This window comes from Condylura cristata, unplaced genomic scaffold (assembly GCF_000260355.1).
Source record: "Condylura cristata isolate star-nosed mole 26May11 unplaced genomic scaffold, ConCri1.0 scaffold00023, whole genome shotgun sequence".
Taxonomy (NCBI): domain Eukaryota; kingdom Metazoa; phylum Chordata; class Mammalia; order Eulipotyphla; family Talpidae; genus Condylura; species Condylura cristata.
Genome location: NW_004567124.1, coordinates 33,415,477 through 33,425,994, shown reverse-complemented (window position 1 = coordinate 33,425,994; position 10,518 = coordinate 33,415,477). Strand labels below are relative to the sequence as shown.

At 40.9% G+C, this 10,518-nt stretch overlaps 1 protein-coding gene across 2 annotated transcripts in view; it reads left to right on the top strand.

Annotated features, from left to right (window-relative positions):
* Positions 1-4,829: 4,829 nt before the first annotated feature.
* The window catches only part of EDC3 (enhancer of mRNA decapping 3), a 63,159-nt gene continuing 57,470 nt past the window's right edge, over positions 4,830-10,518 (top strand). The window contains exon 1 of one of the 2 annotated variants that reach the window (XM_012728600.1): positions 4,830-5,050. The gene's annotated coding sequence lies outside the window, so the exon portion shown is untranslated. Of the gene's footprint in view, positions 5,051-7,612; positions 7,689-10,518 lie in introns of those variants that run through there. The other variant, XM_012728601.1, reaches the window with a different exon arrangement.

Here is a 10,518-nt window from a genome sequence, read left to right as displayed (position 1 = left end):
TAGAATGTTCAATGGAAAGGAACTTTAATACAATTAGTGTGCAGTAAAAAGAAGGGAAAGAATAGATAAAATAGTTTCTTTGTGAACTACCCAAAGCTACTCATCCCCTCATGGGTAAAAGCCCAACCAAACAGGATTGGCCCAAAGCTAGGACTTCTGAAGCTCAAAAGCCTACCACAGTCTAAGGCAACTTCTGATGGGAAACCAGAGGAGAGGGCTGAAGGGGCCAGGAAAATCTAGAAGGAATGGAGCAAAATCAAGATACATGTCAAAGTAAAAGCTGCCATTGTCAGCCTCCCCATAGGTCTCAGTCCAAGGCTGAGAAGCAAGTGCAGCTTCTTCACGTGTTCTCTGCTCCATGTGCCACCTCCAGTTCTCCTTCTTGATCTTCTCCTTATTTTCTCCCTCTCTTTCATAGCATCTCTCTACTCAGCTCCACCCTTTCTTAGATTGGACAGGGGAACCTCCCCTTTATATGAGTTTACAGTTACATTTGAGAATGAGGGCTATAAACTATCTATCTACAGATTTTTTTATTTTTGTATAGAAGAATGGGGGTGTAGATCAGAGGTGCAGGGGGTGAGAAGATCCACCAGAGACAGATTGGGGTGCAAAACAGATGGGTTTATTATTACACTGCTGAGGGAGCAGTGGGCAAGACAGGAGAGTTGTGCTGTGTCATGGGGGTTAGTTCTCCAGCCAGGGATCAAACTCAAGCCCTGATTAGCAATGATAGCACTGAGACTTACCTGTAGGCCACTAGGGAGGACCTCTCTATTTTTTTTAAAGATTTATTTATTTATTCATACAAAACTGGGGTACAGGCCAGAGATGCGGAGGGTGAGAGGATTCACCAGAGACAGAGTGGGGAGCAGAACAGGCAGATCGACGAAGTACACTGCTGCGGGGAGCAGCGGGCAGGTCAGGAGGGGTCTGCTGCGCCATGTGGTCTCTTCTGGGGCAGGCGGGAATTGAACTCATGCAGAAGTGGCTTTAGCTTTTTAGTTCTGTGCTTTAACCCGCTGCACCACCAGGGAGGACCTCTCTCTATTTTTTAAAAGAATTTTTTTAATACCTACAAGAACTGGGGTGTAGGCTAGAGGTGTAGGAGGGTGAGAGGATTCACTAGAGGTAGAATGGGAGCAAGACAGGTGGATTTACTGAAATACACTGTTGAGGGGTGACACAAGCTATACAACTTCTGTCGACCAATAAATTCTGGATAGAACGGAAAAGCTCTGAAAAATCAGAATTTCCATTGCTAATTTATGTTATGGCCTCCCTTTTTTGTATAGTCATGATATCAAAATATTCTCAGCAACCATCAGTTTACAACTGGATTGCCTTAGCCCATAAGGCAAGCAGTCGCTGCCCCAGGGACAGCTCCTGAGACAAAAGGCTAGCCCCAGAAGAGATAAGAACCCCAGGGCATAAAAACTCCTGGAAAGCTTCCTTGTTTTTTTTAAACAAAAAAGCAAATCTCAGGTAAGACTCCAAGGGTAAAAGTACTCATGGGCAATTTTTTAACCTTGTTTACACAGGTGTTGCTTAATAAATGACTGTACAACTTTTTCTTAACTTACTCCTTTTAAAAATAACCACTAACAACTCTCTCCTAGCCTTAAACCTACCTTTTCTTAAACAAACACTAACTACTCTCTGCTAGCCTTAAATTAGCCATTAGCTTTTCTTTAGACAATCACTGATAACTCTGCTAACACAATTTATTACTTCCCTAAGACCTCTGATAATCTTTTGCTAACAGCTCATCCTTTCCCAGACTCCTCTTCCCTTGAGTTATAGTTAAACATCTGTATACAGGACAATTATCACAAATATATATAATTTAGTATACCATACATAAAATGTTAGGAACAAAATGCTTTGTTCCCCTTGTCCTTGAGAACGTTTATGACAATTTATGGCAATTTCTCATTAACTTACCCTATTCATTATTGTAACTAACTACTTGCTACACAGTATAAATAAAGACCTGCTGAGATAATGAGCAGGAAGACTTGCACCCAACTCTGACTCCCGTGTCTTCCTCACATCCACTCCGCTTTTTGGAATTTCCACTTGCTGACACCTTCCCATCCTGACAGCTCCATAGTTGGGGCCTGACAGAAAGGAGCAGTGGGCGAGACAGGAGAGGTCTACTCCCTGGCTGAAGAGTGAACTCAGGCCATTGTGGTGCTAGTGCTGAATCTTAACCCCAAAGCCACCAAGAAGGCCCCTAAAATATGTATTTTTTAAAAGATTTATTTTTTATTTATGCTTACAGAACTGGGGCATTGGCCAGAGGTTTGGTGGGTGGAAAAATTCATCAGAGACAGAGTGGGGAGCAGAACCGGCAGATGTACTGAAGTGCACTGCTGAGGGGAGCAGCGGGCAGGACAGGAGAGGTCTGCTGCGCCATGTGGGTCACCTCCCCGGAGGGGGATCGAACTCATGTTGCTTTGAAGAGCTTTATAGTGTGGTGCTTTAACTCGTTGCGCCACTAGGGAAAGCCCTAAAACATGTATTTTTAACAACTTTTGTAGGCTGCCATCACCTTTCTGAGAGAACTTAGTAACAGCAACTTTTTTATGCTCTGAGAAAGGAAAACAATCTCCTTAGAGAGACTCTGTGATTCTCAGAAGACCAGCCCCAGAGATAGAATTGAGACACACTTTAAAAGAATGACTCCTTTTTCAATTCTGGATCTATCTGCCATACCATATAAGCCAAATGAAAAACTCAGTGCTTAAAAAACACTAAAAGATTAGATGACTGAGCCTTCTATGGGGTCAAAGTTCAAAAAATAATATAGTGTCATTCTTTAAGAAGATCAAATCATCATTGGAGTTAAGACGGTGATGTCATCTCCAAAGTTTGAGTGATTAACCGGAACTTCAGATCTGACTAGGGCTTTCCAGTAGGAGCTTTGTGGAAAGCCCATGTAGAAGGTTTCAGTATAATCCTTTTATCCACTCAACAGAAACCTGCTATTTTGCAGACACTGTGCAGGATGCTGAGGTCCATAACCACAGCAGTATTTGCATTTGGTAACAACATCATGATGGAAGATTGATTTTCCTGTGGGCTTAAAAAATCATTTGGAGTAGACTACAGGACTATAACCAAAGGAAGATACAGAGAACCACTTTTTAATAGTTGTCAACCATATTAAGGTGGTTGAGTTACCATTTAATCTCACAGTAACTCAGTTATTAGTTCCAGAATTGTAAAGTCATTTCTAAAATAAATAAAAAGGAAGAGTGAAGATACACCCAAGTCTGATACACCAATGGATCTCAAATCTGGGGTGTGCACAGAATTGACTAGAAGGAACTTTTAAAGCAGTAGATGACAGTCACTCATGATGTACTAAAATCGAATCTCTGGTGTTGGGGAAAGGTAGAGGAGAACCCCTGGAAAGGGGGAGTTTTACAAAGTAACTCTACTGATTTTGGAGAGCCAATTTTGGAACCACTACCCTACTCTTTGATGCCAATTTTGGAACTACTACCCTGCTCTGTGTTGCCTACCCAAACTAAATGCCATGTTTCAAGACCTGACATACTTTAAAATTAGTTATTACAGGGCTCTCCCTGGTGGTGCAGCAGGTTAAAGCACAGCACTAAGAGGCTAAAGGCACTTAAGCATGAGTTCAATCCCCACCTTGGAGGTGACCCACATGGTGCGGCAGACCTCTCCAGACCCGCCCGCTGCTCCGCTCAGCATTGTACTTCGTCAGTAAGCCTGTTCTTCTCCCCACTCTGTCTCTGGTGAATCCTCTCACTGCCCCTGCAGCTCTGGCCTGTACCCCAGTTCTGTACGCATAAATAAATACATCTTAAAAAAATTAGTTATTACACTCAATAACTAACTTGGCCCTAAATGCAATGACATAATAACTCTCCTGCTTTGGAGTGAGACAACCATTTCCCCCCTCTAAGTTTTCTTTAATCATAAATAAGCCTTATAGAGATAAGGGTCATAACTAACAGTGGGGAATGTACAGAGGGCTAGGGAGGAAGGGAAGGATATCTAGTATAGAAATCTCCACATACATAATTAATATAGGTGGCATATATACACTCTATGACTGATGATTTGTTTTTCTTAAACTAAAATTCTTGCTTTGAACTGAGATTCCTGCCCTGAGGAAGCCCAAAGGGGTGCTGGACATTGACCTCATCAGATGGGCCAGGGTCGAGATAACCAGAAGGCTGGTTAAGTTCTAGGGACTAAACGTGAAGAATACCTGAAACATCAACTGAGAGGGGCTGCTCTGATGCCTTGTGGAGGAGAGTGGCACTTTCATGCCCACAAGAGACGGGGTTAATCAAGAACCCCAAAGTAGTCCTGACACCAAACTGGGTTTATCTGAAACCAATGAAGGTCTACATATTGGGTTCCAGAGCTTTGACTAATCAAGGATGATATTCCTCTCGACTGTCCCCTCCTCCCTTCCCAGACTACCTATCGCCCCCCCTACACCCCCACCCCCAAGGCCGCCCCAAAGTACTCGGCTTTCTTCATCAAGACTAGAAAAGACAGCACATAACGGGATCTCCTAGGTGGGTGGCGGGGGGTAGGTGGTCAGACCCGGCACGCCAGCCGGCAGAAGCAGGCGGAGAACGCAGTGTGAAAGCATAGCGGGGACTGAAAGGTCGCTTAGCTTGCCAACGCCGCGGCTGTCAAACGCTTAAATTTCCCGGGCGCCCCGCCCCTTAACGGCCCGCCTTCGGGTTGCCAAGGCGTCGCGCCGGAAGTGACGCTACGACGGTGGCGTGGGTACGCGGGGCGATTCCGGCGACGGCAGCGGCGGCGGCAGGGGCCGTGGGGGTGGGTGTGGAGGAACCCCCCTGCATCTCTGGCGTTGTGTTGCAGGGTAGGCTTTGCGCGGAGCACAGAGGCAGCCAGACCCGACGACGTGGAGGTGGGAGCTAGGGAGGCGGCTGCTTGGCGGAAGCTCGTGAGAGGGGGCTTCCGGGGATGCCGGCACGTCTGGCTTTTAGGCTTCAGGGTTCTAGGCCTTGTAAACCTTCACAGCCGTCCCCAGGTGTGTGTGTGTGTGGGGGGGGGTCGCATGGGTGCGCGGGGAGCCGGACACTAGGGGCGTCTTCTCAGAGCATAGTATGAGGTGGGAGACAGGCTAGAGGAATGGTACCTCGCGTGGGGTTTGGGGGAGGTGGGAGACCTCAGCGGCCTAGGCTCTTGGGGCAGCCTCCCGAATGACTGCTGCAGGTCGCTCACTCGTTGCCCCGGTCTCCGTTTCCTTTTTGCACAGTGGAGCAGGGTGTCAGGGAACACCAAGAATGCCACCTCTGTGACAGATAACTTAAGGACAGAGGTGAACTGGGGTCAGGCAGACTGAGAATCCAGGGGACTTCCCTTGATTCTTTCCGGTCGTTGGTGTAAATCTGAGTTCTTTATCAGTAGTCCTTATTGATTGAGTTTATCGATAATGGATTTGTTGAGGTATGAAGGTACTGTCTTGTGTGGATAGTCATCCCCCTGATTTGGTCAGTTATATCAATAAATCTCCCACTGGAGTACTGATTACAGATGAGGAGCTCAGAAACCTGGAATGGTTTTTTTGTTGTCTTTCCTAGTAGACTGATTTCCGTCTGTTGTCTGACAAATATAGGTCTTAATACCATCAAAATGTAAGCAACTCAAAGCAGGTCACTATTTAAACTGGATTCTAATCTTATTTGTGAATGGCAGACTAAGAATATTGAGTGTAAAATTCTTATTTGTTAGGTTTTTCTGTTAAGTGAAGATGGTTACAGATAACAGTTTTTTGATTAGTTAAGAATTTGTGATTAGAACTTATTTGTGGGAATAGAGTTGTGGAATTAGCAAGTGTGTCTCAAAATTGTTTGACATCTGACCCACAGTTAGATACATTTTACTTCATGACTCAGTGTACACTATACATGCCCAAAGTGTGAACACAGACACACAGCGGAAACAAAAGTTTACCCATTCTACAAATAATGACCTCTTACATTCCTATTTCATTAAAAAAGTTGCTTGCACATCACTGTGTTGACTCTAACAGTGAGTCTGACTGCTGAAGATGTGTAGTTTTAAAAATAGTGGACTAGAAAATGCTTCTGATCTTCGTGATTCCTAAGATTCAGTAATTAATGCAAAGTAGAAAATGTCTTTCTTGTTTGTTTTTTATCAACCAGAGGGGGAGGATTACTGAGACGTTCTTCTAAATTCTGCTTAAGGCCAGAATAGGACATCCAGTTTTACATCTCATAGGAGTATAGTTTCAGTGATAGTGTCAGAATTTACTTGGTGGGATAGGGAAATGTGCTGGATTGTGGTAAAACTAAGTGTAGTCATGACTTTCTGTGTTTGGAGAGGTGTGATTCTGGTGATCTGAACTGAAACTTTATCACTTTATACACATTATGTATTTGAAGCTTTATTTACAAAGTGTGATTATTCTGAGAGTTTGTGTAGAATTGTTGATTATATAATATATTTGATAGATTTTACTATTGAAGTCCTCTGAGCCTGGGTCTTTTGTTGGTGGGAACACCTTTAATTACTAATTCAATTTCTTTACTGATGTGGATTTATGTAGATATTCTCTTGTTTGTTGAATTGGTTATGGTAATTTGATTCATCATGGGAATTTGTTCTTTTCATATTTTTCCCTTTTCTTTTTTAAACTCGTCTGCTCAACTTTTCCCACAGAATTTTCCCTAAAGCAGGAGTCAGCAAACAGATGGCGGGTTTTGTAAATCATGTGTTGTCTGCATAACTACTTAGCTCTCTCATTATAATGGGAAAACAGCCATAGACAATAGGTAAACAACTTAGTGTTCTAATAAAACTGTTAGAAGAGGGCCAGATTTGCTCTATCGGCTGTTTTCTGACTTCTCTCCCAAAGTAATAAATTTTGTTGTTGGGAATCTTTCATTGATAATTCAGTTATCTAGGCATATCAAGTTTATGATGGAGTCATGTGGAAACTGATGCCCTTGTTTGGCATATCTTTGAGTATCCTTAGCATCCCTGGTCCATTTTAGAAATTTGGACTTCATCTTGAAAATGTAGAGGTAATTCAGGCATGTTTGTAGTTTTGCCTAGGTGAGAAGGGCTGTAGCCCTCACATTATGATTTTCTAGGGCATATTTCAAGTTCTCTGTCTGGTCAATATTCTTTCTGCTTAAAGGAGACATTTGAAATAAAATTTGTTATGTAGTAGAAACTATATAGATTACCTCATTTAATCTTCACAGTGATTTTATGAGGTAGTGTCACAATTGGTATTTTTCTCTTTCTGGAGATGAGGCTGTTGAGACTGTGATTAAGATAATTAGTGTAGGTCACAGTGCTGGGAAGTGGTGACCTGGGCCTGTGATGGCTGCTCCAGAAGTCCATGCCCTTTCTATGCTGCTACTTTTTATGGAAGATATGGACATAGTACTACGGTATTAGATGTTTACCTTTGAGAACTCTGCTTTTCCCGAGATTTTAATTCTACAAAAACTTTCCCAGATAGGTGCATAAAAGGATTGTTTTTTTGTTTTGCTTTGTTTTTGTTTTAGAAATCTGTACTAACCTCTCACTCATTTATAGCCATTAGTTACAGTTTTCCTTAGCAGAAGAAGGGGTTGCTCCTTGGATCTGAATGCTGTGAGGTCTGTCTGGTGTATCAGATGAGATGAAATTCGGTAGGTCTGTAATTAGTTTAAAATTTGTAGTTTATAGGTTATTTTGGAAACTGCCACAGTTACATAATGGTCAAAAATCATTTAGGTCTACCTGAATTTGTTAACCTAAAATCTTCTTACAAGAGAAATGATACAATAGATTTCTATACTTAGCATGACATTAAGTAATCTGGGAATATTGATAGTTCTACATTTTAGCAAAATAGTTCCATATCTATAGTCTAATTTCCTATATAATATGCCAGCATAAATGGGTACTTTTGTCCATCACAAAGTTATATACAAAAATGTTTTATTATTTATTCATAATAGCCTCCAAACTGGAAATAATCCACCTGTCTATCAATAGCAGAAAGGATAAAAAGTCTTATAAAATACTAGATAGTCATGAAAAAAAAAATGAACTGTTGACGTATGGAACAAGGGTGAATCTCACAGATGTAACATGGAGCAAAACAAACCAAACACTTTAAGGGAACTTTTATGATTCCGTACTTTGTGGTAGATACCCGAATAGTGGCTACTTTCTGGGAACACAGTGGAACCTCCTGGACTATTCTGAATATTCTGTCTCAATTTAAGTGATGAGGGCCCTCCCTGGTGGCATAGTGTGTTAAAGTGCAGCACTGTGTAGCTGTCCACAGACTCTGCAGCACCTCTTAGGGAGGTGATCCATATGGTACAGTGGACCTCTCCTGAGACACCTGCTGCTCCCTTCAGCAATGTATTTTACTTGATCTGCCTGTTCTGCGCCCCACTCTGTCTTTGGTGAAATCTTACCCTCCTGCACCTCTGGCCTATACTCCAGTTCTTATATGCATAAATAAATAATTTTAAAAAAGGATTTATTTATTTATACATACAGAGCTGGGGTACAGGTCAGAGATAAAGGGGCCATGAGAGGATTCACCAGAGACAGAATGGGGAGCAGAGCAGACCGACTGATGAAGTACTCTGCTAAGGGGAGCAGGCAGGTCAGGAGAAGTCTGCCGCACCATGTGGATCACCTCCAGGGTAGGCGGGCATCAAACTCATGCTAAAGTGGCTTTAGCTTCTCAGTGCTATGCTTTAATTCACTGCACCACCAGGGAGGGCCCAATAAATAAATTTTTAAAAATTTAAGTGATGATTAGGCAGGTGAATTAATAAGATTCACTAAATTGAACTATTAAACCATGTGGATTTGCTCTATGTATTATAAACCTTGATAGGAAACTAGAAAATGAAAACCTGTTTGTCCCCCTGTAATCTCCTCCATCTCTGCTAGAGCTGTAGCTCTTCTTTTGACAATAGGTGTTAATCCTATAATTAAGTCCCCTTCTTTAGTTTGTTCATCTGATAACACTCTTTTAATTTTTTTAGATTTACTATTTTCAGTAGAGAATGACTTCTTTATGGAATAATCTATTTGTTGAATTTTAAATAATATATTAATGTGGCATCTTACATAGAGGAAAGTTTCTGATAATAGAAAAGGCAGTTTGTTGCACATTGAGTGATTACTTGTTTTAAAGTTTATTGATACAGAACCAAATTTTAAAAATACCCAGCTAGCAAGTCACATTTTAAAAATATTAAAAATATTACTCAGTTAATAGTGATATATAATATAAACTTGAACAACGGTAGTGTCTTCAAGAGGTAATTCCTCACTCCTGGTTAATTTCTGGTATTTTGAAAGTTCTTATTACTGCGTTTCATTTTGCATTTGAAATTAATATCAGGGTAGGATTATGATGGAATATAAATAATAAGAAAGGAAATTCATGCTTCTGTGACATGCTTAAAGTGTGTATTTTGTGACTTTTACCATCATCAGTGTGGAATTTGTGTGGCTTTGGAAATTCACCCTCATGTCTTAAATTCTTAGAAATTATGGATTTTCAACTCAGCGGGTGTGTGTTTTTTTTTTTGTTTTTGTTTTTGTTTTTTTTTTTGCTATTCTCCCTGCATTTTTTTATGCTTGAAATTTTCTTTTATAAAATAATAAAAAAGTGTCTTGAATAAGCTTACTAATCAATGCATTGTTTCTTTTACTTTCTTTTCTGTCAGCATAGCTTTGTGGTACTTGCTTAATTAAGTCACCAGAGTTTGTTTTTATGTCTTTGTGTTTTGATGGGACATAACTTTACCATAGCAGTGTTTTTGCTTTTTTTTGACCTTTTCTTTTTTAGATTATATGTAGGTATATTTCTGAAATGAATATTTTAAAAGAACTTAAAATGCTGTGCTATTTTGTTTTTCATGGAAAACATTAAGCAGGTAATTATATATATATATTTTAATAATATAACAGTTTATTTTTACATCATTTTGTACATTTTTTTAATCTCAGTTGTAATCCTTGTGGGTTTCCCATCACCGTGTGCCATCACCATAGTCCCATGCACTCCCCCTCTCCATTTTTGATCCCATTCCCCACTCTACCCCCACAAAATGTCTCTGGTATATGGCTGTTCATTATTCTTATTATTTTCTCTCCTGGTCCATGAGCGAAGCCATCTGGTATTTTTCTTTCTCTTTCTGGCTTATCTCACTAAGCATGATCTTTTTCAGCTCCATCCAAGTTGCTGCAAGAGGCACGTGTTTCTTTTTTTGGTTGCTGTGTAATATTCCATTGTATATATGTACCACAACTTTTTAATCCAGTCATCTACTTTTGGGCATTTGGGCTGCTTCCATGTTTTCCAAATTGTAAATAAAGCAGCAATAAACATGGGTGTGCAGGTATCTTTTCAATCAGTGTTTTTGTGTCTTTTGGGTAGATACCTAGGAGTGGGATTTCTGGGTCGTAGGGAAGCTCCATGTTTAGCAGTTTGAGGAACCTCCA